Source organism: Notamacropus eugenii, chromosome 1 (assembly GCF_028372415.1).
Source record: "Notamacropus eugenii isolate mMacEug1 chromosome 1, mMacEug1.pri_v2, whole genome shotgun sequence".
NCBI lineage: Eukaryota > Metazoa > Chordata > Mammalia > Diprotodontia > Macropodidae > Notamacropus > Notamacropus eugenii.
Genome location: NC_092872.1, coordinates 474,783,005 through 474,808,682, shown reverse-complemented (window position 1 = coordinate 474,808,682; position 25,678 = coordinate 474,783,005). Strand labels below are relative to the sequence as shown.

General features: G+C 38.1%; 2 protein-coding genes across 3 annotated transcripts in view; one reads left to right on the top strand and one right to left on the bottom strand.

Annotated features, from left to right (window-relative positions):
- RSPRY1 (ring finger and SPRY domain containing 1) overlaps window positions 1–16,274 on the bottom strand; it is a 62,110-nt gene extending 45,836 nt beyond the window's left edge. Inside the window, exon 1 of one of the 2 annotated variants that reach the window (XM_072632314.1) lies at window positions 16,102–16,274. The gene's annotated coding sequence lies outside the window, so the exon portion shown is untranslated. The remainder of the gene's footprint in view (window positions 1–16,101) is intronic. The other variant, XM_072632313.1, reaches the window with a different exon arrangement.
- Window positions 16,207–25,678, top strand: part of PSME3IP1 (proteasome activator subunit 3 interacting protein 1) — a 41,573-nt gene continuing 32,101 nt past the window's right edge. The window contains exon 1 of the mRNA XM_072632319.1: window positions 16,207–16,664. The gene's annotated coding sequence lies outside the window, so the exon portion shown is untranslated. The remainder of the gene's footprint in view (window positions 16,665–25,678) is intronic.

Here is a 25,678-nt window from a genome sequence, read left to right as displayed (position 1 = left end):
AAGTACTGTGCTAAGTATTGGGGCTATAAATAGCAGCAAAAGATAATTCCTGCCCTTAAGGAGGAGCTCACAGTCTACTGAATGACTCACCTAGGGTTACACTGCTAGTAACTCGCTGAGACTGGATTTGAACTAAGCTCTTCCTGACTCCGGGCCCAACACTATAGCCAAGGTGCTACCTAGCTGCAGACACCAAGACATCCAAAAAATATAAGGAAACTAAAACAAATGTAAAAGATCAAAGACTATTTCCAAATACACAAGGGATCAGAGAATATGGACAGTCACTTTGCAAAAGAAGAAATATAAACAATCAACAATTATATGAGGAAAATGCTCCAAATCACTAACAGGAGAAAAGAAAATTAAAACAATTTTTGGTTTCACCAAACACCCATCAAAGTGGCAATGATGACAAGATGAAAACGGTAAAGGCTGGAAGGGCCCTAAGAAGACAGGCATATAATTGACACAATGTTGGTGAAGCAGTGAATGAATTGGTACAGGTGTTATGGAAAACAGGAATTACACTAAAAATTACTAAACTATTTATACTCAAGGAAGCAGTAATACCACAACTGAACATGTACCCTTGGAAGGGCAAAAACAGAAGGAAAGCTCCCATGTATAAATTAACAAATATTTATAGAAGTCCTTTTTGTGGTAGGGAGAACTGGAAGCAGTGTAGATGATCAATAACTAGAGAATGGTGCAATAAACTGTGGCATATTATATAATTAAGTATTATTGTGTCATAAGAATTGAGCAGAATAAAGAAGAATCAGGAGAAAAACTGCACAAGGAAAACAATAATAGAAATGAAGACATCACTGAAAGACATTAGAATTCTGACCATGCAGATTACAGGTACAGAGTGTGGCACACTTTTTAAAGACATAGTCTATACAATGACTTCTTTTGCTTAGCTGTGGTTTTTTTGACACAAGGTAGGAGAGGGGGTTCTCTGGAACAAGTGCTTAGCATAGTGCCTGGCATATAGGAAGTGCTTACCAAATGTTTACTAACTGACAGACTTGGCAAAGGGTGGTGGTAGCCCTGCCTGTAGTTCACATCAATGGGAAATGATAGCCCTATGAAACTATATCAACAAATGGCAAAAGGACAGGGAGAAGTACAGCTAAGCTTTACTTCACAACTCTTTCACACAGATCTTGAAAACTCACTAGATGAAATATGGGGAACCTATGGCCTCAAGGCCATATGTAGCCCTCTAGGTCCTCCAATGCTGCCCTTTGACAGAATCCAAACTTCACAGAACAAATCCCCTTCTCCTGTAAAACTTAGATTCAGTCAAAAGGCCACACCCAAAAGACCTAGAAAGCCACATGTACTCTACAGGTCATAAGTTCCCCACCCCTGCACTAGACCAAGTTCACCTGATTGGGAAATTCAATTAAAAAACAACAACAAAGTGAATCATTTTTCCAGACCAGGATGGCACAGACAGACAGACAGACATAGATCTTTAGATAGTGGGGACAGGATCTAGCCAGGAACAACCCCACAAGAATTTCAGCACAGGGAGAGGTCATGCACCAAGGCAAGAAGGGGTCACAAATCTAGTACAGAAGGACCTGACCTTGTGTAGGGAGCAGGAATAGGTGCTAACAGGCAGCTCTGTCACCCACTACCCACTTTCAGATCACAGACTGGGAGAGGAATGTAGAAGGAACTTTGGCATTTCAGATCATGGTCTCTAGTTTGTGTATGGCACAAGCTGAAGGATGCAGTGGAATAACCAGGGAAGTAAACCCAGATCAAAGGGGAGCCTGTAGTTCTGTCACTCTGAATCAGTACTTTTCCAGATGGCTAATAGTGGCTAAGTCAGCAGCAGTCTACTGAAACTCCAAACAAGGCAGGCCCACAGGTGTGTTCACAGATCGAGACTCAAGTCAGGAACCTGCAAGAGTTCAGACCAGGAGGGCAAGTAATCAAACTCTGCCCTGGATCACATCACTTTGGGAGCACTGAAAACTTCTGGTTCTCATCCAGAGCTATCACTGAGATCCTGGAATAACACAACATTCAATAGCCTAAGAAAAGAGCAACAGGACCCCAGAATACTTTACAAGCTCAATCCTGATAGCCCCTCTAGAAGGATGCACAGACTGGCCCTACTATAAAGTCTAAAGTCTGGAAGTAGGATAGAAGAATGAGCAAACAAACAAAAATCCCACCATAAAAGAACTATTATGGTGACATGAATGTTCAAGACAGAAACCCAGAAGAACACAATGACTCCAAAACCTGTACAAGCAAAGTCTCAGAGAAAAACAGAGTTTGGGCACAAGGCTCAATTAGAATTCCTGGAAGAGCTAAAGCAAGAATTTAAGAAATTTAAAAATGTTTTTATAAATTCTATCAGAGTGCTAGAAGAAAAAACTAGAATAGAAATGAGAGCTATGGAAAAAAGATTTGGAAAGGGAACTAACAGTGTAGCACAAAAAAAGGGAACTAGAAAGAGAATTAACAGCTTGTCCAAGCAATCTGAATGGATGAAACAAGCTAATAACTCCATGAGACAGTCAAAAAAAAAAAATTTAAAAAGTCAAAACAGTGAAAAAATAAAATAAAATGTAAGGTATTTCATAGCAAAAACAACTTACCTAAAAAACAGATCAAGATGAGAAAATCTAAGAATTATTGTACTACTTGAAAGCCATGAACAAAAAGAGACTAGACATAATTAAAAACAAAACAAACCCCCCAAAACCTGTCCATATCTCAGAACCAGAGAGCTAACTGAAAACTGAGTCTACTGGTTAACTCTAATAAGAAACCCCAAAATATATGCTCCTAGGAACATTATAATCAAAATCTAGAGCTTCTAGGTCAAAGAAATACATTATAAGCAGCCAGAAAGAATTCAAGTACTTATGGGTCATAGTCAGGACCATACCTGAGGTAGCAGCCACCATTATTTAGAGCAGAAAGCTTGGAATATGATATTTCAGAAGGCAAAGGCTATAAAAGCTTTCAACCAAGACTATTGCCTACCAAAACAGAGTACAATCCTACAGAGGAAGAAATGAATCCTTAATGAAATAGAGGACTTCCAAGCATTCATGATGAAAAGACCAGACTGAATAGAAGCTTTGAAGTGCAAACACAAGAGTCAAGAGAAAAATAAAAGGTAAATATGAGCAAACAAACACAAGGGGACTAAACAAGGACAAACTGTTTACATTCTAATATGAGGAGATGAAACATGTGTCCTTTTCAGAACCCTATCATCATCAGGAGATGTAAAGAGAGTTTAATTAGAAAGAGGCTCTGGAAAAGGTTCTGTGGTGTTTTGATGATCTTAAAAGAATGGAGAGGGAAGGGAAGAGAAATACACTGGGAGGGAAGACCTCTGAGAAAGGATGAGGAAAATTATCTCACATGCATACAAGGGTACAAAAAGAACTCTATACAACTATGCAGGAAGGGATAGGGTGGGTAATACTTGAACCCTATCATCTGAATAATACAAGAAAATACACACATACACACACATACACAGGGAAGGGTACACAAATATATTTCATTTGACAGGGAAACAGGAGAGAAAAGGGAACAAAAAGGGGGATAAGAAAGGAAGATTAAGATAAGAACCAGACCTAAACAAAATAAACTCTAAGGGAGTACAGAAATATTTATAGCAACTCTTTTTTGTGGTGGCAAAGAATATGAAACTAAGGAGGTGCCTATGAGTTGAGGAAGAGCTGAATAAGTAATAAACACAATGGAATGCTATTGTGTTAAAGAAATGATTAAAGGAATAGTTTCAGAGAAATCTGAAAAGGCTGTTATCAACTGATTCAGAATGAAGTAAGCAGAATCAAGTGAACTATTTATACAATAACAATATTGTAAAGATAAATAACTCTCAAAGACTTACCACTGGGACCAGCACAATGACTAACCACACAATTCCAGAGGAGTCATGATACTACCAGAGGACTCCATGCTACCCACTCCCAGAAAGAGATATAATGGACTTAAAAGTTTCAGACCAAAAAAAAATATTTTTTTGACATGATCAATGTGGGATTTTTTTTTTTTTTGCTTAGACTACACATTTTTGTTGTAGGGGTTTTGTTTTTCTCTCTTAACGGAGGACGGGAAGGAGTTGGGAGAAAAAGAAAGCAGATTTTTGTTGACTTAAAAAATAAAATTTAATTTTAAAAAATGAAAAAAGTGGCAAATATCTAAATAAACTAAATTCTATTTTAAAAATTTGATGAAAGATCAACTTTAGCTGCAGGGAAATCAAGGAGGAGGCACCTAAGCTGTGTTTTGAAGGAAGGAAAAACACTGTAATAGGCAGAGAAATGGACCGAGTTATATTTCAGATTTGCAGAATTATATGAATGCAAAAAGAAAGTGAGCAAAATAAGAATGGAGAAAACAGTTTTATAGTCTGGCTAAAAGCTAGACTATATGAAAGAATGTAATATGAAATAAACCTGGAAAGGTGAATGACACTGAAACACATTTCCTTCCTCTCTGCAGTGGTAGTAAGTAAGCTACAGCTGTGGAACCTTACATACTGTCAGTTCCAGTTGCTTTACTGGATGGTTTTGCTCAAATGTCTTTTGTTTGCTGTAAAGAATGACATCTGGGAGGAAATTTCACTGGGAAGTGATTGTTGTGTTTAAAAATGCATAAATAAGACATTTTTTTTAAAAGAAAAAAAAGACTAGAAAATTAGGCTGAAGCTAGCTTGGGAATGGCTATAAATTCCAGGTTAGAGAATTTATATTTTATCTTACAGGCAATGGAGAGCTACTAAAAACTGTTGCACAGGAATGTGGCATGGTTAGGCCTGGCCATTAGGAAGGTTATTTGCTGGGTTTCTGAGAGATTGGAGCCAAGGAAATCAGTTAGAAAGTTACTGCAATGACCCAAGTGATGAGGACCTGAATTAGGTCGATGACAGTAGAGAGGACAAGAAAGACACGAGAGAATAAAAGGAAAATAATGTGTCTAGTTTTACTCAGCACCAAAGAGTTAGAATATTTTAATGGGGAAAAAAGTACTGCTACCTTTAGATGGCATCTATGAACTTAAAAAAAAATCATTTTGATAAATATTTGAATAAAGTTGCTTTCCTTTATGATCTTATATATTTTATTCCACGCATCTGAAAACATTCTGAGAAGAGGTCCATAGACTCTGCCAAAGGGATCTATGCCGTGACACGGAAAAGTTTAAGAGTAATGGAAGAGCAGACAAAAATGTGGACAATTCAATCACACACTTCACATGTTAATTTTTACAAATATCTTACAAGGATTCAATGAAATACTTTCTCAGGATTCTCTTTTTAAAAACAGTAAGATATAGACTGTTGTTCTAATAAACAATACCAAGTACCATTTGATTAATACTGCTAGTGTCACTGTTGAATCTCTATGAGTTCAATGAAAATACAACTCAATAATGGATCTGCTGAACAATGGTTACTTCAGTGAGAACTCATAGGACTTTCAAAAGTAACAAATAAATGATGTGCTTATTAATAAATCCATAATTATACAGTTAAAAGCCCTAAAATTCAGAGCACTTCTGGGTGAGAAAGGCCGGATCAAATTGAGAATTTTTTAAGGATTAATAATTTCAATTTCCTTCTATTTCTATGTACCAGTTCCCACAAATTTTAGAAAACATTAAAAAAAAAGTAAAACTTGCTAAACACATGTAAAGAACAAGTTTTATTCTTATATTTTGCATACCTTTTCAAAGTGTTATTCTCTCCTCTAAAATGACTGATTACAAATGACATGCTCTGGATAAAGTGGTTGAGATGTCTGGAATTCTGTTCAAATACAGCATCACAATAAAATAATACCATCAGAGCTACCTCTGCAAGCTTCATAGTACAGCACATACTAAAAGATACCCTAACTGGAATTAAAACAGAAGAAAGAGGTGCTGTGTGGAACTGGAAATTAGTATTACTTGTAAAAATGTAAAGGCAGAAGGTTAATGTTAAATAAAAAAAAAGGGCACTACACCCCTATATTCATTTACTCATCATTCACTGATTATCTACTATGTGTAGGCCCCTGATGGTAGATCTGGGGACAGATACAATGATGAAAAAGACCCTGCTCTTGCCCTCAGGACTTATTCATCAGTCACAGGGATACCAATTCAAAGACTCTCAACAACGTTCAACACACTGTTTAAGGAACTGGGGATACAAAGACAAAAAATGAGCAATCTCTGCTTTCAAGGGGTTTCCATTTTTATTCAAAGAAATAAATAGATCATCACATAAAGTTGAAGTATTATTGGATTATAGAGTGAGTGTTCAGATCAGGGTAATAGATTTTTTTAATTTTGGGAGGGTTATATTTTAAGTTTCAAATTGTTTCCTTTCCTCCCACCCCACACTGGAGAAGGCCACCATGTGACAAAGAAAATATATTTAGATGTAAAACCAAACTATGTGTAATTCTATTTATCGGTTTTTCCTCTGGAAGTGGATAGCATCTTCCTTCAAATGTCCTTTGTAGTTCTGAGTATTTATAATATTCAGAATAAAAGTAATTCACAGTTATTCTCTGAAAAATATTGCTGTTACTGTATACAATATTCTCTTGGTTCCGCTCTAGATTGTTTTTTTAACTAAGCATTTTGCCACCAGTTTGAAAGAGAAATAGTTTTCTTATGTTTTTGAAAATAAAAAAAGAATATTGTTGGCAATTTGTTTCCTTTTGTTTTTTTAAATAATAGCAGGACTTATATAACACTTTAAGGTTTGCAAAGTGCTTTACAAATATTATCTCATTTGATCCCTACAACAACTGTGGGAAGTACATGCTGTCATGATCACCATTTTAGAGATGAGGAGCAGTGAGGCAGACAGAAGTTAAAGTGACTTGCCCAAGGTCACAGTTAATGAATGAGTGTGTTGGAGGCAGGATTTGAATACAGATCTTCCTGACTCCAGGGCCAACACTCTATCCACTCTGCTACCTAACTACCATATTAAATTGTCTTTTTCCCTTAAAATATTCGGTCCCCTCCCTATTCAGTCAACCTTCCCTAGTAACAAAGAAACGCATTTTAACAAACCAGAGCTAGCTAAAGAGAGTCTGACAGTGTAGGCACACTCCACATCCACAGACCCGCTACTTCTCAACTGAGAGGCTGGTGTATTTCATCATCAATTCTCTAAACCATGATTGGTCATTATAATTAATTGAATTTCAACTGCTTTTCAGTGTTATTTTCAATATTTATATTAGCACTATAAAACTATGGAAAAACATTATCAATAAACAGTCTATGTGGCAGCACCATGCTAGAATACAAAGAAAGGTCAAAGTCTTCAACCTCGAGTAGCTCACAATCTAATGGAGGAAACAGCACAGGAATAATTATGTACAAATAAGCTGCATTCAGCATAAAAAAGAAATAATTAACAAAGAAAAGGCACAAGAACGATGAGAGATGGGAAAGGCTTCCTATAGAAGGCAGCATTTTATTTGGGACGTGAGGGAAGTCAGAAAGTAGAGATGACAAGGGAGGGCATTCCATGTGCAGTGGACAGTCAGTGAAAATTCCTGGAATTGGGAGATGAAGTATCTTGTTCAAGGAACAGCAAGAAAGCTGTGCCACTGGATCCCAGAGGTATAAGAGGACTGGAAGATTAGGAGTGGGGGGAGGGCAAGGTTATGAAAGGCTGAATGCAAAGAGGAGTATATTTGATTCTGGAGATGATATGGAACCTTTGGAGCTTATCATGTAGGGAATGATAAGATCAAAAGCATAATTAGAGTAAAAGATTTTTAAAAATTTGTTTCCTCAAACTACACAAATTTTTTAACTTTTTAAAGAAAAGAAAATACAAGAACTTCTATTTCTATATTGGGGCTTTAGATTTACTGAAAAAAAAATAAGGAATCTTGTTTTTTGGGTAAAAAATTTAAGCCTGGCCTTAGATATGTTAGGCCTTAAAGTAGTAAAATCTTTTTATTTTGCTGTCAGTACAAACCATAGACTTCTCCATCATAAACAGATCATCACTCAAACATTTGGCCAAGAAAAGCACTAGTCTAGCTCCTTCAAACAAATGATCCAGGAATCAATGATTCACTGTCTCAAATATTTGCTTGTGGCCAATCATAATACTGCCTGGCGAAAGCAAAAGTTTTTTTCCCCCTGAAAATAAAAATTTGGTGCCATAATGCCAAGAAAGGAGAAACTGGTAAATGAATGACCACAAGAAGGAAAAAACAGACCAGAAAAAAAACCACTTTTCCTCTCAGCTCCCATTCATTACTCAAAGACACTATAATGTGTATTAAGTCCCATTTCAGAGAGTAAAATAATAGTACAAACAGCAATGATGTATATTGCATATTGCAAACTGTCAAGATTAAGAAAATCAGTTTCTAAGTAGGCAATGTGATGAAGTGGAAGTGGATTAGTTTTGAATTAGAGAACCTAGATTCAAATCTCTGTTTCCTACTATTACCTGTTGTGCTTATGAGATATTGATACTCATTGTTCAGAAGTGTTCAAATGATTAGGCCCTTTAATTAGGTTCTTGCCTCTTTTCGCTTGGAGATGAGAATATTGTCCTCTAGATCTTCACATTGTTTTGGATTGCACAACCCATCAGTAAAGAATTTTTGAGCATGTGTACCCAATATAGATACTACTATTATATTTGTACTAATGTTCTAATTTGTACTAATGATGTACTTTATAAAATTTATATACAAATAAAAAATTTAAAAAGGATGAGGTAAGATCAAATGAAATTTGATCGTAGAATCAACAGAGAGCAACCACAGTTTAATGAATCCAGGCAAGTGACGTGGTCAGACCTCTGTTTTAGGAGAGAGGAGAGTGTTGAATAATAACAGGTGAAGGGGTCTAGTTTAGTTACGTTGGAGACAAGTCCGTGACTGACTATAGTGTGATGAGGAACCATCTTCACTTCCTCTGACTGGTTAATCACATAGATCCTGGGGTTATTCAATGGCTCCTAGAGGGGACAGAACCCATATTTTAGAGACTGACTTAAGATGACAATTTTTCTACAAGTATGCTTTAGAGTAGTGAAGTCAAACAAATAGAACTGGAGGCCACTAAACCATATATAAAGATCCTTGTGGGTCACATACTGACAGTTTTTAAAATGTAATTATCTGTGTTACATTGTATTTTTATTCATTTTGCTAAACAGGCATTAAATTTTAATGTGTTTCTGGCTGCACTCTGGAGTGTTGTGGTTCACATGACCGTGTGTTTGATGGCTTTGCTTTACCAAGCACCTTACAGACTTCTACTTTCTTTCCTGATTCTCCTCCTATCTGTCCAACCACTCCTCAATTTACTTTGCTGGTTTTCTCATTCATGTCATGTCCACTAACCATGGATGTAACCCATGGTTCCATCCTGGGGCCTCTTCTCTTTTCACCCTCTGCTATCTTATCAGCTACTATGGACTCAATTATCTCTACGCAGATAATTCCTAGATCTACATATACAGATCTAGTCTCTAGTCAGAGCTATAGTTATTACTAACTGCCTTTTGGACATCTCAAATTGAATGTCCTGTAGACATTAAAACATGTTCATAACAAAACTCGTGACCATTCCCTCAAATCCTCCCCTCTCCCTAACTTCCCTATACTGCAAAGGGCACCTTCGTATTCCCAGTCACCGAGACTCATAAAGTTTGTGTCATCCTTAACTCTTCACTTTCATTCTCACCACGTAACCAATCTGTTGCCAAATCATATCTATTTTTCCTGTCGTAACATTCTCCTAAGTGTCCCCTTCTCTCCACTCACAAAATCATAACCCTAGTTCACGCTTCCATCACTTCGTGCCAGGACTATTGCAAGTTTTCTAATTGGTCTCCCTGACTCATCTCCTTTTTACCGTTCTTCACTCAGCTGCCAACTAACTGTTCTAAAGTGAAGGACTAAGCATGCAACACTCCCTTCTCTCCCCCCTTAATGAGGTCTAGTGGCTCCCTAACATCTTCAGGATCAAAGATAAATAGATGCCTGTGTTTGACATTAAAGTTCTTTATAACCTGGTGCCGCCCCACCTTTCCACTTACATTTCCTATGCCTTCACACATGCTCAGAGCCAGCAACACTGATCTAGCTGTAGTTCTTCTAACAAGACAAGCCAGTCTCCAAGCTTTTGCACTGGCTGTCCCCCATACCTGGGGGGAGTGCTCTACCTCCTCACCTCCACCTTGTCATTTCCTTGGCTTCCTTTGACATTTAGCTCAAATTCTACCTTTTGCTGGAGACTTTTACTGGTCTTCCCCCTTCAGACTGCCTTCTACTTACTCTATATGGAACTTGTTGACACCTAATTTTTTGCATGTTATCTCCTACACTAGGATGTAAACTCCTTGTGGGCTGGAACTATTTTTGTCTTTTTCTCTATCTTCAGTGACTGGCACACAGTAAACCATTAATAAAAGCTCATCAAATGACTGACTTGGGGTCTAAGGAATTAGTGGATTTTTGAACTGAAACAATATTTAGATGACTTTAGATGATTTAGATGACAATATTTAGGTAACAATAGGAGTTGCAGAAAGGTTATGACAGTTTTGAGGGGCTGGTGGTAAGTGAGAATCTTGGAAAGAGAGAATAATAGAAAAAAGTGGCTTTGGCTCATTTTTGGCTTTGAACAACTAAAAAAAAAGGTAAATAATCCTTTTTTAACCCTTTAAATAAAAATAAATATACCCTCCCCCCAAAATCAAAACCAAAATTGATGCCCAGGATCATGGCTGTGGAGCTGGATGGGGCCTCAGAGTACATCTAGTTCAACCCCATCATTTTACAGACAGAAAACTAAGGCTTAAGGAAGTCAAATAACTTGCCCAAGATCACACACACGTATAAGTGTCTGAGGCAGGATTTGAACCCAGATCCTTTGACTCCAGAGGCAACAATCTTTGAGAGAGAATCACTAGACTTAATTGAAACAAGAGAATCAGAGAAGAACAGTATCATTAATAAGTAATTAATTTTTGAAGTCTCCTCAAAAATTGAGAGAATTTGTCCCTGAACACATAAAGTTTCTAACAGAGGAAAAATGTAATGATTTCATGCTGAAAAGAGAGGTCATTTCCTTCAGATAACAAATAATAACAATAAAAAGACAGGAGTTAGAATCCTTTATTCTTAAAATGCACAAGGAATGAAAAGGAAAAGGAATTCTAAACTAGAGGAAAATTCTTGTTAATGAGAAAAGGAAATGAATTGAGTAGACTGCATGAATAATGTAACCCCATTCTGAATATAATGAGATCCACTTAAAAGGAAGTCTGAAAATACTCAGTTGAATACACTAGAAAGTGATATGCAATAAATCAGACCTGGGAATAGTGAATGCTTGCACAGTATCTTGAATAAAACAAGAATTCAAACATTTGTTTAATGAATATGTTCTAAATTTTAACATATGGAAAATATCCCAAAAATATCTCCCACTAATAAAAGAATATCTATTTTAACACATGAATGATGAACGGAAAAGCAATGAAGTTATGATGAACAAGAGAAAAAATAGTTCTGCAACTTTATATCTGAAGTGTACAAAACCCAAAAAATTGCACAGGAGCAAGCAGAAACTAAAGACTGTCAAATGCAATTTCAAGCAAGACGAAAATTCTGACCCTTAGCTTGCAGAGCGACGTGTTCTATTCCCCAGTTAATCCTGTGAGGTCAATTCTTTGTGGTCTTTCTCCTCTTCTCAGCTTTCATACCAATATAAAATTACTTGTAAAAGGGATTCTTTCTATAAATTATTCTCAGTAGACAATGGTTCCTTTACTTACAAAACCTTATAAGTAAAGACAACAAAATTTACCAGCCTCCTTAAAAAACAACACTTTGCAGTACTCCCTTTTAGGCATATTAATAGTTATAGTAAAATATATTTGTGAACTTATCTACTCATCTAGTATACCTACAGGCTAAAAGATGACTGACCAACAACAGCTAAATTGGGAAGACAATTTTAATATTGTTACTTTCTTTCTCCTTAATGGTAAAAGTAAAATATTCTTTTTTCTGAAGGATACATTTTGAGTATATGCCTGTGGTCCAAGTTTCAGGGCCCAAGTTCTAGTTCTATAACTAACTACTTTGTATCAAATTTCCAATCTTTGTACCAAAAATAACCATTCTAACTGACTAATATAGTTGGCCCTGGGAAATTAGAATGAAACTAAATCAAAAGTTATTACCATCACCAAATAACATTTGCCACTATTTACTAGTAATAGTGTCCTTCCATTCCAAGTATAACCTGGCTTTTGATTCCTATTCAATTTCACAACACAGCAAATGACTCTACTGTATTCTTCTTCAAAAGTGTCCCCAGAGGATTGTAAAATCATAAAATCACACACCCGCCCACAATATGTGATTTTGGGTGTTACTACTTGAAATGCTATGTTTAAAATAAGGTTAAGAACATATTCAAAATAATTTCAAGATGATCACAATTTAAAGATGGCAAAGTATCCTTTCACTTCTTTATAATAACCTATTTAATTTTATCATATGGAAGATATATCATACAACTCTGAGGCCACTGTAAACATACACAGACAAATGAATAAAAAGCACTATTTTGATTAGATTCTCTTGGCAATAGATAGTACTTCTATATGTAATTTAAATATCAACTACTGAAGGAATGTTTGATTTGTTGACAGGGAGGATCAAATTCATTAAAATGTAGAAACGCTTTTTTACAATCCATCATGATTTCAAAATAATTATGAGATCCAGAAATAAAGAAGGTTGTGAATGAGTCAAAAAGCTGGAATTAGAGCACATTAATCTATAGGTCCAGATAATATCTATACTGGGAAATCAGAAAACTAATAAATGATTGTAATATTGCTGTTGTTTTTAAAGGGTATTTCTGTGGAAATAGCTAACAGAATATCAGATTTTCAAAAAAAGAAAGAACTATCTTGAACATTACAAAATAAATAATCCTACAAATGTAAAACCATATCCATTGATTGCAGAATATAAACATATCATACATTCAGAAAATGGTGAATTAGATCAGGATCTCACACAGTGAGCTGCTACAAAAATATGGTGCAAAAAAATGCAATTTTCTGTTCAATTAAACCAAATACCAACCTGTAGTAGTTGGTAGAATTTCTGAGATTCAACAGTGAGAGTGGGCAGGATAAACAATGATCTGCTTGCAAATACCTATGTTTTTAAGTCATAAAATCTTCATTTTCCTTGATACACCTGTTCTCTCTAGGTTACATGACACTACTCTACCCAGGTTCTCCAACTACCTTCCAGATCCTTTTCAGTCTCCTGGGCCAGGTCACTCCCACTCACTCACCAGGGCTCCACCTTGGGCACTCTTCTTTTTTCCCCCAAAACTATTTCACTAGGTGATCTCATCAGCTCCTATGGTTTTAATTATCATCTCCACAGTGATAATTCTCAGATCTATTTATTGAGCCCTAACGTTTCTTCAAATGTGTAGACTTGAATCTCCAACTGCCTATTAGACATCTTGAACTAGATGTCCCATACATATAATTAGACTCAGCATGTCCAAAACTGAACTTGTTATCTTCCCCCAAAATTTACCAATTATTGTTGAAGGAACCTACATCATCCCAGTCATTCAAGCTTTTAAGCAAGGAATCATCCCTGACTCCTCACTCTTATCCCCCATATCCAATTTGTTGCTAAGGTCTGTTGATCTCACCTTAGTAATATCTCCAGAATAATGCTTCGCTTCCTTATCTCTGACAATTCAACCACCCAGGTCCAGATCCTTATCACATTAACATCTGAACTACTTCAATAGCCTGAACCTGGCCAAATGTCCCTCACCACTGCAATCCAGTCCTCCATTCAGTAGTCAAATTAATCTTTCTAAAATACAAGTCTAACTATGTCACTATACACTAAGTAATAAACACCAGTAGCTCCCATATTACCATCAGGGTTAAATGTAAAATTCTCTATTTGGCTTTTAAAACTCTTCACAACCTAGCTGCCTCCTGCCTTTCCAGTCTTCTTATACCAATCTCCCTCCCATGTACTCTGTAATTCAGTGACAATGACCTCCTTGCTGTTTCTTTCAAGACACTCCATCTCCTAACCAGGCTTTTTCACTGGCTATTCCTCTTACATGGAATGATCTTCTTCAAGTCTCAGTTAAATTCCCATCTTCTATGAGGAGCTTTTCTGTATTATTTCCAATTTATCCTATATATATTGTTTGTATCTGATTGTTTTCAGTGTCTCCCTAATAACACTGTGAATTCCTTGAGAGCAGGGACTGTCTTTGGCCATTCTTTGTATCCTCAATGATTACCACAGCCTGATACTTGATGGGGTAATGAATTCAGCACCAGTCAGGAAGACCTAAGTTCAAAACTTGCCTTGGACACCTAATAGCTATGTGGCCCTGGGAAATCCACTTAATTTGTTTGCCTCAGTTTCCTCATCTGTAACAACACTTACCTCCCAGTTGCTGAGAGGATGAAATTGAGATAATTGTAAAGCATTGAGCATGATGCCTGATATGAACTAATAGCTATATAGATGTTAGCTATTATTATTAAAAGATTATTTTTCAATAAATATTGAGATCACTTGACAAAATCACAATTAAAAAAGGAAGCATTAAAGTTATCTGTACAGAACTAAAGGATGTGAATACGTAAGAAAAAGGACTAGAAAAGTTTTCTCAAGACTTACAGTATATTTTACATACATTTCCATTCTCTTGGCAAAAAATAAAACATCACTATGGATATTTAAACGAAACTGTGAGAAACACATTTTAAAGGTATCCCATTTAGTTTAATGTCATTGAGGGCAAGGAAACCAGTGTTTTCTTTAAATATCACAAAACTCCCAGTATACAGAAGATCAAAAATTTCTGAATATTCAAGACAACTATGAACCTTTGACTCTGAAGTATTCAAAGTACAAGATTTTCTACAGGAAAGGATTTCATTCATTCTCATCATACACTCAATGAAGCTAAAGACAGATGATTTTACTCACTATTTTAACATGGAGTAGAAAGACAGATGACCTAGAGGGAAGATTGCTCTTTTCTGGGCTTCAATTTTCTCATATGTGTATGAGGGGTTTAGATTAAGTATATGTGGCGACACATGGCCTGGTGGAAAGTGCACTCAATCCAGATTTCAAAGAAAAAGACCCTGGGTTCAGATCCCAGTTGGACAAAAGTAACTTCACCTCATTGAGCCTTAGTTTCCATCATCGGAGGAATGAACAGCTGCACTACCTAGTTCATAAGACTATTGTGAAGAAAATGCTCTACAAATCTTAAAAGTGCTTCACAATTGCACATTACTCTTATTTCTAAGATCATTTCTAGCTCTAAGTCCTGTAAATTTACTTGAAAGAATCCTAGTCAGTGAAGAAGAACTGGGTAGCCCCAGCTTTACCACTCACTAATCCGATGTAGCCTTTAGACAATACCCTCCAGACCTCTCAGGGCCTCAGTTTTTCTACTGGCAAAATAAATGGGGAGTCTGGATTAGTTGCATCATAGAATTTAGAACTGGAGACGCCTTAGAGCATCCAGTCCAACCCTTCCATCATTTTACAGAAAAGGAAATAGAGGCCCAAAGAAGGGAAGAGGCCTGACCAAGATCATATAGAAAGTAAGTAGCAAAAATGAAGTTCGAACCCACGTCCTCGGACTCTAAATCTAGTGACTTAACATCCTGTTACCTGTCTTTAAGATTCTTTCCGGCTCTCAATCTTGAATGCTTCCTTGCCCGCTCCAGCGGCTCCCCACCTGCAGGAGCTTCGGCTCCCCAGAACCCTCCTTCCCTTCTCCTCTCGCACCCTGGGTACCTCTTCCCTCCGCCCATTCCACTGCGCCCCCGGCAAGCCCCACCCCGCCCCCCAGTCTCCCTCCCTCGGCTTCCCCAGCGGCCCCTCCCCCGGGCCGGCTCGGGCCGCTCCCCTCCCTGACGGGAGCCCCTCCAGTCTCCCCTTCCGCCCTCCTTCTTCCCTTGTAGATTCCCGCAAACCAGGCGGCCGGGCCCCCGTGACTGACTTTTCGTGGTCTCCGATGGGACGGAGCCACGGTCTGCAGCGCGGCGACTCCTTTGTGACAGCTCCGGACGGGCGATAAAGATGGACGCGCAGCCCCGGCACTGCCATTCCGCGTTGAGCCCTCCCCCGCTCCGTAACGCCCAGGTCCACCTTCCCTCCCGTCCCCTAGGAAACACCCACCTCACTCCCCGTTGGCCTGTTCCAGAGTCAACCAATCCGTATCCAGGCAGCATGATCAGGTGACCCGCCTCTCTCTTTGCCCCTCCCTCACCATAGCTAGCCAATGCTCACGCTAAAACGTGGAAAGTCCAATCAGATTGCCTGGGCTCTAGGTTGTTGTATGGAAGAGCCGAGCTCCCATTGCTCACTCCGCGGCAGCCGGGGAGGAAGAGCGAAAAAGATAGGCCAATCTACCTTGGGGAAGGCGGGTCCTACGGCGGACGAAAGGGAGCGGAAGCCCTGAAGGGTCAAAAATATTCAAAAAGCAAAGGCGAGGAAAAGCCAGGCCTTGGCGGCGGTTGAAGAGGGTGGTCGCTGCTGAGTGGTCTCGGTGGAAGTGTGCAGGTAGGTGAGCGTGGCCGGGACGTGAGGCGGAAAGGCCTGCACCCCAAGCCTCTTTTTACAGTGCTGAGTCTCGCGTGGGAAGGGACGGCTTTAGTGTTGTTGAGACGGAGGGACTGGGGCTTAGGGGGCGGGGAGGGGGGTAAACCGTGACCGGGGGCTCCTGAGGAGACGCGGGAACCCACCCCGGCCTGGCGGGGTGCGTGACAGGGCAGGGACGGAGGCAGGCCTCCCTGAGTGTCTTCCCTCTGCGGGTTCCGCTGTCTGGTCCGACAGTCGGGTCCCAAGTGAGGGTGACTGCCTGAGTGAGGAGGGGGCCCCGAGGAGCTCCGGGGAGGGGTCCAAGGGGTCACGGTGCTGCGAGAATGCGGTGGAGCCGCCTGCCTGAGGGGACCAGAGCCCTCGATGTGCCTCCCAAAGACCCAGACTGGCTCCAGACTTGGCCCTGGGCCTTGCGAGCGGAGTCCTGGTCCGTGAGTGCAGCCAGGGATTAGCAAGCATTTACCCCAGAGACCCGAACCCAGGCCTGCAAAGGCAGGAGCTTCTGTGGAGGCCTGGTGCAGGAGCGCTGGACACCTGTATAGCAGCAAGCCAGGGAAGGAGTCATAAGTACGAAGAAGAGATAACAGGTTGGGGGTGGGGAGCAGGGGCCAAGTGGCATTTGAGCTGGACCTTCTAGAAGAGACTTCAGCAGATGGGGGTGGGGATGTCAGTCAGTAAACATCCTTAAGGACTTGCCATGTGCATTGTGCAAAGTGCTGGAGATCCGAAGAAAAGCACATGACGATACCTGCTCTCAAGAAGCTTCATGTTCTGATGGGGAGACAAAAGGCAAACAACTTTGTTCAAACAAGCTATTTACAGAATAAACTGGAAGTAACAGATGGCAGGCATTAGAGTTAGGAAAGGATGGAGAGGGAAATTCCATTCCAGGACTAGGAGAACGGTTTAAGTAAAAGAACTGAGATGGAAAAGGATAGGGAGGATGGAACCTAGAGCAAAGGAGAGTTAGTTGTATGAGAAAAGGCTGGATAAAGGTAGGCTGGATCCAGACTGTAGAGGGTCTTGAATGCTTGGATTTAGAGTAGGAAGTAAATGCCAGGGCAAATTACTTTTTTTTCCATGCTTGATGATAAATGTTATTTTTTTCAGTTATGACCACCGCCCCACTCCCATCCGCCCCAAGGAAAAGGAAGAGCAACCCCCTTGTAACAAATAAGCATAGCTGAGAAAAATAGATTTCCATAATGATCGTGTCCAAAAATGTCTCATTTTTCATATTCAACCCATCACCTTTCTTTCAGGAGGTGGATAGCATTCCTCATCATTGGTCGTCTGGAATCATAATTGATCATTGCATTGGTCATAGTTCTAAAGTTTTTCAAAATTGTTTCTTTTTATAATATTTTATAGGGTATTGATCTTGTTCTGTTCACTGTGCTCTGCCTCTTGGTCTACGCACATTTTCCCAGGTTTCTCTTACTTAGCATAGCATATTCCATTACTTTCATGTACCATAATTTATTTGGCCATTCTGTAATTAATGGGTACCCCCTTAGTTTTCAGTTCTTTGCTACCCCAAAGAGAACTACTGGAAATATTTCTGTACATATAGGACCTTTTCCTCTTTGATCTCCTTGGGGTATAAGCCTAGTATTGCTGGGTCAAAGAGTATATACATTTTAGCAATTGGGGGGGTGGGGCATGGTTCCAAATTGCTTTCCAGACACTATTTCACAACTTCACCAACAGTGCATCATTGTGCCTGTTTAACCATAGCCCTTAAAACATTTGTAATTTTCGTTTTTTGTCCACTTTGTCTGATGGGAGTGAGGTACAACCTCAAGATTTGCTTTAATATACATTTCTCTAATTATTAATGATTTGGAGTATTTTTTTCATGACTTTAGAAGCTTGAATTTCTTTCTTTGAGGACTTCCAGGGTAAGTTACTTAATTCAACCTCCTATAAAGCTCAGTTTGCACATCTATAAAATTAGGCTAAATCTCATAGACATATAAAGAAAGCACTTTGTAAGACTATAAAGTGTGATTCAATTATTAACCTTGGCTTGTATTAAGTAAAAGGATGAAGTAGAAAAGAAGACTTAAAAAGTATTTGCCTGGAAATCCAAAAGACCTTTTAAGTTTAAGGGTTTAAGTCCTGCATCTGGACCATATACTAGCTATGTGATCATTTAACTTTTCCATTCCCTAAACAATTAACTCACTAAAACTTTAAGTTGCAGAAACAGTTATTGATAAAGGGAATTTTCTTACTTGCAGTTACCTACGCTTCTGAAACCACTCATTTCAACTTCATAACAGCTTTGTAATGTAGATTATATGGCATTATGTTCATTTCACAGATGGGGAACTGAGGCTCGGAGGGTCAGTGATTTGCCCAGGGTTACACTACTAAGTTTTAGAAGTAGGTCTTTCTGACAAAATCTAGAATACCTTCTTTACACTACACCCCCCTGCTTTCCACCTATCTTTACAACTAAGCTTGGGAGATTCTTAGAGGAAAACACATCCTAATGTAGAGGCTCCATAAACTGTAGATATGGTGGTCAGAAGTCATAATTTATATTTCCATGTTTGATACAGATTAAATGTATTAAAGTTTTTTGCTCTCTTGAGTTTTGTCTACTAGTGTGGAGAGGTAGGGCAATAAAGTAGATACAGAAAGAGCTTGCTTAAAGTTTTTATTAAGCCTTTTAAAATCTTGGAAGGAAAGGTGCGGTGTAAGTGAAGACTGAATTGTCTTGGGCACAGGACTTAGAACTCAAATGTAGGCAGTTTTTGTAGTCTTCCAAATTGAGCCTTTTAGAGCAAGACCCTGAAGCGGAGACTGACTTTTTATGAGTTTGAAGCCTAAGATCTTCCTCCTCTTACTTGTTTGAGAGGAAGAGGGCTATGGCAAATAAGTAGAATTTCAAAGATAATAAGCAAGCTGCAAGTCAAGAAAGTTTTAAAATTTCAGCCATTGATTTGTCCTTGCCAGGAATCATATTTTAACATCATGCTGCTTGCACAAATCAAAGTTTAAACTAAACTCTGCCATGTGAAGTAGTAATTTGGTACGGAGTGCTCTGCTGCATTATTTAGCCCTAGTCTTTCGCACATTTGTGCCTTTGTGACCTCTTACTCAGCTGCTTCAATATGTCCTATCTTGGACTACCCTTTGAAAAACTTTTGATGTTGTTTCTGATAAAAATTTAGTGATATGCAATGTACAACTTCGTTGCTCTCTAGGACATCATAGCATAGCAACTTGAATTAAAAGTTCTTTATATAATAGAATGGATATAGCTACCATCCCTTCACTATAAGCCATTATAACAGTTGACCTTATTTGCCATGTCCTTGCTGCCAAATCTTATTCTTCCACCTGAGTGTTCTCTTTTTCTTCATAATATTTAGCTTGAAGTATCTCTTATTGCAAGATTATAATTTTCTGTCTTGTGTTGTAGTTATTTGTATTGTATCTTGCCTTACTAGACTGTCAGACTCCATAACGATGGTGATTGTCTTTTTTTTTTGTTTTTTGTATCTCCTACAACAATGAACAGGGACCAGATGCAGAGTAGAAATTCATTTTATTGACTATATGGGTATGATATTTTCCATATAAATCATGTCTTCTTAGATGTTTACTTATTTCTTATCAGTTAGTTGACTTTTAGTATCATTCAGAACAATGCAAATCTTTTCAGTCATTCGTTTTAAATTTTTATTTATTTATTTTTGGCTTTCAGCATTTATTTCCACAAGATTTCAAATTCTAAATTTTCTCTCCATCTCTTCCCTCCCCCTACCCCAGGACTACATGCATTCTGATTACCCCTTCCCCCAGTCTGCCATTCATTTTTAAAACCTTGAGTTCCAGATTCTCTCCCTTCTTCCCTCCCCACCCACCCTCATTGAGAAGGCAAGCAATTTGATATAGGTTGTATGTGTGTAGTCATGCAGAACACTTCCATAATAGTCATGTTGTAAAAGACTGTATTTCTCTCTTTCCCTCCTTCCTATCCCATCCCTCTCCCCAAGCCCCCAACCTCCCATTTTCTGTTCTCCTCTTTGACCCTGTCCCTCCTCAAAAATGTTTGCTTCTGATTACCTCCTCCCCTAATCTGCCCTCCCTTTTGTCCCACCCCACCTCTTATCCCCTTTCCCCCTAATTTCCATGCCCTATTGAGTATGCATGTTATTTCCTTCTTAAGCCAAATCTGATGAGAGTAAGTTCACTCATTCCTTCTCACCTCCCCCCTCTTCCCCTCTACTATAAAAGTTTTTTCTTGCCTCATTTATGTGAGATAATTTATCCCATTCTACCTCTCTCTTTCTCCTTCTCCTAGTACATTTCTCTCTCAACCCTTAATTTTATTTTTGATATCATCCGTTCATATTCAACTTACCCTGTGCCCTCTGTCTAAACATATATTCCCTCCACCTAACATAATAATGAGGAAGGTCTCATGAGTTACAAATATCTTTCCATGTAGGAATGTAAACAGTTCAACTTTAATAAGTCCCTTATGATTTCTCTTTTCTGTTTACCTTTTCATGCTTCTCTTGAGTCTTGTATTTGAAAGTCAGATTTTTCTGTTTAGCTCTCATTTTTTCTCAAGAATGCGTTAAATTCCTCTATGTCATTGAATGTCTGTTTTTCCCCCTCATTGATTATACTCAGTTTTGCTGGGTATGTGATTCTTTGTTTTAATCCTGGCTCCTCTGACCTCTGAAATATCATGTCCCAAGCTCTCTGATTCCTTAATGTAGAAGTTGCTAAATCTTGTGCTATCCTGATTGTGTTTCCACAATACTTGAATTGTTTCTTTCTAACTGTTTTCAGTATTTTCTCCTTGATTTGGGAAATATAGAATTTGGCTATAATATTCCTAGGAGTTTTCCTTTTGGGATCTCTTTCAGGAGGTGATCAATGGATTCTTTAAATTTCTATTTTACATTCTGGTTTTCCTTGATAATTTCTTGAAAGATGATGTCTATACTCTTTTTTTTGGTCATGGTTTTCAGGTAGTCCAATAATTTTTAAATTATATCTCCTGGATCTATTTTCCAGTTCAGTTTTTTTCAGTGAGATATTTTACATTGTCTTCTATTTTTTCATTTCTTTGAGTTTTTTTAATAATAATTTCTTGATTTCTCATAGAAGAAATTTCCTCCATTTGCTCCATTCTAATTTTTAAGGAATTATTTTCTTCAATGAGCTTTTGAACCTCCTTTTCCATGTGGCCAATTCTGTTTTTTAAGGCATTCTTCTTATTGGCTTTTTGGCTCTCTTTTGCCATTTGGGTTAGTGTATTTTTTTCTTTACAAATATACATACATACAAACATACATACATACATACATACATGCATATATATATAATTTATTTTTCAGTTCTTAACACTCACTTCCACAAGAATTTGAATTCAAAATTTTCGGGTTAGTCTATTTTTAAAGACTATTTTCTTCAGTGTTTTTTGGGGGTCTCCTTTAGCAAGCTGTTGACATATTTTTCATGATTTTCTTTCACTCTCATTTGTCTTCCCAGTTTTTCCTCTATTTCTCTTACTCGATTTTTAAAATGCTTTTTGAGCTCTTCCATGGCCTGAGACCATGTTTTTCTTGGAAGCTGTAGATATAGGGGCTTTGATTTTGCTGTCTTCTGAGTTTGTTTTGATTATCTTTGTTACCAAAGTATGTTTCTATAGTCTGATTTTTTCCCCCATCATTTGGTCATTTCCCCAGCCAATTATTTGACTTTTTAACTCTTTGTTAAGGAAGGGCTCTGCTTTCAATGTGGAGGGCATACTGTTCCAAGCCTTGGGTTTTTTGTAGCTGTTTTCAGAGGTATTTCTAAGTTTTCAGTTCTTCCAAGGTGGTATGATCTAAGGAGAGGTGTTTGCTCCTTTCTTACCCTATGCTTTGGTCTGTGAATGACCACAAACATTCTGTTCTGCCCTGGAACTATGAAGGATATTCCTTCTCCAGTGATGCCATAGGCTCTGGTTATGCCAGTGTTCCTCCTTGCCCCAGGACTGCCACTCAGGACCGTGACCTAGATCCAAGTATGAACAAAGCAACAGAATCCTGCCTTAGTGCCAGCAAAGACCCCTGTAATCTCCTTCTGACCCTTTGTTCAATCCCCTTACCGTCTGTGGGCTGAGAGCTCCGGAAACAGCAGCTACACTGCTGCCACTTGCCACTGCCAGAGCCACCAGTGTGCTGAACCTGGGGCTGCACTACACTCCTCTCTCACCCAGGTCCGACAGACCTTTCCTATCGATCTTCCAGGTTGTCTTGGACTGGAAATTTGTTTCACTCTGTCTTTTTGCGGGTTCTGCTGCTCTAGAATTTGTTTAGAGTCACTTTTTACAAGTATTTGGAGGGGTTTGGGGGGAAAACTCAAGTGAATCCCAGTCTTTACTCTGCTGTCCTTTCTCTGCCTCCCCTTCAACCATTCTAAACCATGGAAAATTAACATGTAACTTTAATATGATTTATTCTGAGTTCTGTTAGGATTGCTTGAGTCCTACACTGTAAGCATCTTATCTTTTGTTTAAAATGCCATATATGTCAAAAATTAACAAGCTAAAATTCTTTTTATGGATTTAGTCTCCTACTTATAACTAACTTTAGGCCTCTGCCCAAACCTGCCTTTGGAGTATACTACATACCTAGTAGGATTGTGTGATTAGAAAGGATTACTTTTTCTAATGTTAAATGCTAACAAAGGATAAAAGAAAAAAGTGGCAAATGAAGCAGTCTGTGTCATATAGAGAGACAGTTATTTGTAAAAAATAATTATAGTTCAATAGAAATATCTTCCAACCAGAATCAACCTTTATTTGGGATAAAATTTTGTTTACTATTTGACTCAGTTGTTGTCCTGTATTTTAAAACTGTAAATGTTTAGATCCATAGAACATTGGGAGAGAGAAATACACTGGTATATTTTCAAATAAATGGAGTAGTTTGTTTGGCCTCCTCTGATTTACTACTAGAATTGAAGCCAAGAACAACTCTGAGTTCTAAATCCCCTTTCCAAATATTTTTTGACATATACTCTAATTTTAGAAAGCCATTGCTAATTTGGGACAAGGGTCATGCTTATTGATAGGAACAATGGAAATATTATACTCTATAAGACATCATGGAATTGGTTCCATGGGGTGATTTTTTTTTTTTATTACACCTGTAATCCTAGCTACTTGAGGAGGCTGAAGCTAGTAGATCTCCTGAGCTAGGAGTTCTGAGCTGCAGTGAACTATACTGATCAAATATCTGCACTGCTTTAACATGATGAGCCCTCAGGAGCTGAGACTGATAGGACACTAAGGTTGCCTAAGGAATGCTGGACTGGCCCATGTTGGAAATGTTCAAAACTTCTGTGTTGATTAGTAGTGGGATTGGGTTGTGAGTAGCTCCCTTATACTGCCAGCCTGGACAGCCTGGACCTAGCCTAAGAAAAAAAGAAAGGAGAAAGAAAGAAAATCAAGAACCAGCATTATAGTGATGTTAGTAGTTAAACATCTTTGTAATTTGAAGAGTGGACTACATAAAATACTGAACTAGGTCTACTACAACAATTTGAAAATAAAATTCTATATTCTGATTAGGCCACGTTAGTGTAATAATTAGACAATATTTGTTAGTTACTTTAGCTTAAAATATAGGTAATCACATTGACATGTAATGTGTATAAACTTAAATTAAACTACATTTTCTGTTTTTGACAATTATGTTCTTTGCCAAAAGAGTGAATTTGGAATGATTGGATTTCTTTGCTTTTTCTCAATTGACTTTTTATGATTGTTTAGTTTGGCAATTAAATCATTCTCTTTTTTGGGGGGAGGGGGGTGATCCTGTGAGTGAAAAAGGGTTAAGGAGAAAAGGGAAGAGAGAGAGCAATATTATTTGCTTTCTCTTTCCAGAACATAATACAGTATAAACAAAACTGTAGTACAGATGAAATTAAAAAACAAAAGTTCCTAAAGCAAATTGTCCACATCCCTACCTCAACTTCTAAATTACCTTTCAAGTTTCTGAAATAATATATATTAAGCTTAGAATGGTCTTTGGAGTTTTGTTATATATTTAAATACCATCGCACCATACCTGTGCGTTACTTTTGTTACTTACAAGTGCTATCCAAGCAGCCCTGTGCGAGCAAGAAGGCCCAGGCAAGCAGTGGATCTCATAACATTGGATAAATCTTTAACCAGGATTAGGTATGGTGATATATGGGGCCTCTCCTTCCTGAAATTTTAAATGAAGCAGGGAGAGGGGCAGAATTTAAACGACTGTCTGTCCTGATGCCATATATTGTTTAAATCTTCCATGTGTGCTGGTGATTCATTTTGAAGTCGAAGATAGATATTTATATTTGACCTTTCATTCAAAGAAACAGAGTTTAAATCCTGGAGGTTAAAATGATGTAGAAAAAAGTCCATTAGAGTTACTTCAATTTAGCAAATAGATTGTAAGTTCTTTGAGAGTAGGGACTCTTTTCTACTCATTTACCCCTAACAGTACTGGCTGTTTTCTAGTAAGTACTCCGTGAGTACTTGCATTAAATTGATAAAGATCTAAGGTTAGAAAAACTATTATATTTGAAATGTAAAAATTACCAAACTGAATCCTTAAATCTGAGCTGTTCTTGCTAGAGGCTTAGGTTGAATTTCCTTGTTGTCAGTGAGGTTGTTTTTTTTTTTTTTTGTCAGTACGTTCTTTTGCCAACTACTGAGAAACCTTAAGCATAGTTGGGTAATGTTTTGTGTTTATAAAGAACACTCCTGGGGAAGATGGATTGCGGAGAATATGAAAGTGGATTTCAGGGAGTGTGACAGTGGACTGTTAATTTTTATCAAGGCTTATTATTAATCAGCAGAAAGGGGTGGAAGAAGAAAGAAAATTCAAATAAATAAAAAAGAATGTGAAAGAAGTGAGTTATTTTGACCAGAAACCCTGAGGGTCTTCTCATCTCAGGTCTGTTTTTTTTTAAGG